Genomic DNA, 2,888 nt, shown 5'->3' on the forward strand with positions numbered 1-2,888 from the left:
GAGTACTCGATTTGCCACCAGACGTGAAATCGGTTGGCCCTATCGACTCATCATGTCCGCCCATAGGTTATGGACACCGTCGATGTGTATAATGTCATAGCGGTAGCCGCCAATAATGGCAGCCCACCGCATGAGTTTCCCCCGGGTGTGTGCTTTCCACTCTTCACCGGGGGCAAACACATGGATCAGGTTCTTGTGGTCGCAGTACATGCGAAATCCAGTAGATCGCATCAGCAGGTAGTTGAGCTTCTCGCACGCTCTTGCAATCGGGTACGCTTCTTTCTCGATTACTGACCACGACTTCTGCGCGCCCGCAAACATTCCCGACTGGCATAGTAGTAGCTCATGGTGTTGCTCTTGGATCGCCATCGCTTCGTTAAATGCCACCACTTGCGTAACCACAATTGACCATCCATAGTCGCTGGCGTCCGTAAACAGGCACATCGTTGCATCATCACGAGGGTGAGATAGTTCAACCGACGCCCGTAACTTGGACTTCACTGCATCGAACGCTTTCTTCTCGCCGTCGGTTAATTCCAAGTGAACACCAGACGCGATGCGTTTCTTCTTGCCCTTACCCTCGAGGGCCATTGTCAAGCACTGCTGGAGTGGGTCCACCGTCTGTGCATACTCGGTCATGGAGTCCCGCAACCAGTTGACTGCACACACAAATTGTTGCAAGTCGCCCGCGTTCGTAGGGTAAGGGATGGTACACAAGTGCTGGATCCGTTCCGGGTCCTGTTTCACGCCTTCGCCGCTGATAATGCGTCCGCACCACTTGACCTCGTGTGTGTACAGCTTGGTTTTGGACGGGCTCAGCTTAAACCCAAAGTGCGCCACTCGATCGAAGAAATTCTCGAGAGCCACCACATACGCCTCGACGTCCTCGGCGTATACAAAGATGTCATCAATCCAGATCAGCATGTTCTTAAACAGCATGTCTTGATAACACTCTTCGTTCGTGGACTGCACATAGCGCGCTGTCCACATGACCCTGCATCACCCTGTCACGGGTATACACGCAGCCATTGAGCATGAACGACAATATCTCCCAACTGTCCTCGTGCAACGGGAACTGCCAGAAGCATTTGGGCAGGTCGAAAACCCCCATAGCTTTCATCTCCCGCAGATTCTGGAGGATGGTTGCTTGGAACGGCATGGTACCGGCCTTGGGCTTGGTCATCGAGTTAACCACCCGGTAGTCGTTCGTCAAGCGGTAGTTCGTCAGCACGTCGTCGTCTGTCCACTGGTCTGCTGTCTTTAGTGTCTTGCGGCCGTCGGGCTTAAGGACGGGGTTCACCGGGCTGCACCATGCACTTTGCTGGTTGCGCTTGGTGACACCCGTGTCGCAAAGTTCTTTAGCAAACAGATTGAGGAACCTCTCTTCAAGGAGGTTGTGCTTCCGACCTTTACATCGGTACGGAACACATCCATCCTTAGTGGTCACCTTCAATGGTTTCACCCTTGCTGGGGGGTCAGACCCATCGAACTTGAGCCGCCATATGTCATGCTTTGTAAGGACACGCCACAAACCTTGCACATTTTCGATTGGAAATTGGTTATCGATGGCCTCGTTGATCAGGTCTTGGAGTGCCGCTTCCACTTCGTCCTTGGCTTCGGGTAGCTTGGCCATACTTGCCTTGATACGGAGGGTGGACCGATGGGACTGCTCCTTTAGAGCGTCACCATCTTCCTCCAGGTCATCTCCGTCGTCCTCTAGCTGTAGGGTCGCCACCTGTTCCAACAGCCGATCGATGTCGATGCCAATCGCCTTGAGGGTGTCATCGGAGGCTAGAAACTCGTCGCCTTCCGCCACTATATAGCATCGCCGCTTGCCAGGGATCTTCACTGGGCCCGCTGCCGTTTGCAGCTGCAAGGCCAAGTCCACGTAAGCGTTCGCTTGAAAAGGCAGGTTGTTGCATGCCATCCCGATCATCGGCTCCTTGAGCGTCACCACCGTAAGGTCAGGCTGTAACGTCATCAACTCTTCCAGCATCCGCTGGGGCAGAACGTTCTGGTCGGCGCCAGTATCGGGACAGTAGGGCACTTCGAATACTCCGTTAAGTCGAATCCATCGCTGTTCACAGCCATCTTCGGCTAACTTGGCTTTGACCGCTCGCTTCGCCTTCAATTCCGCCTTGCGTTGTTTATACTTGAAGCGTTTCGCCGCATTCTTGCCCTTCCGAAGGTGATCAGCTCGTGCTGAGTCTTCCTTCTTGTTTGGGCATTCACGCGCACGGTGTCCCGGTTGTTGGCAGACAAAGCATAGCGCGCCACGTTCGTCTTGGCCGGGGCCATACCTCGCTTGGTAGGCTGTTCACTGTCGTCGAACGTGCGCCGGGCTGTCGCCGGGGTACCATACTTGTTCGTCGACGGCCACGTTCCACCAGGGCCGGCTTTGTATAACCGCCTTTAGGGCCTGGGGCGTTGCCATTCTGATAGTACGCTTCACGTTGGTATTGTTCGTTCTTGAGTTGGACTCTGGTCTTGCCCGTTCGCTGTCCCTTCTCATCCCAGTCGCGCCCTCGCTTTCGGTCGCCATCCCGTGATTTCATTACTAACTCCGCCTGGTACTTTCTTTCGAGTTGTTCCGCCAGGATTTTGGAGAATTCCACCATGGTACTGGCTTGGACTGTCTTCATCTGTTCTTCAACTCGATCGCGTACATCGAATGGGGTGATGCATGATGCCACCACCTTGATGAAAGTCTTGAGCATGTTCGGGGTCTTGAGCTGTGATTTCCATCCCGTCGTCTCGATGATGTTGTTCACTCGCTCCATAAAGGACACCACGCGGCTTACCACGTCGCCAAAGGGGTCCACACGCAATTTCTTGCATTGTTCCTCCATTTCGGCCTTTGTGACGGTCCACTTGTTCGCCGGTTCCCC

The sequence above is a fragment of the Aphanomyces astaci genome (assembly GCF_000520075.1).
Source record: "Aphanomyces astaci strain APO3 unplaced genomic scaffold supercont1.32, whole genome shotgun sequence".
NCBI lineage: Eukaryota > Oomycota > Saprolegniomycetes > Saprolegniales > Verrucalvaceae > Aphanomyces > Aphanomyces astaci.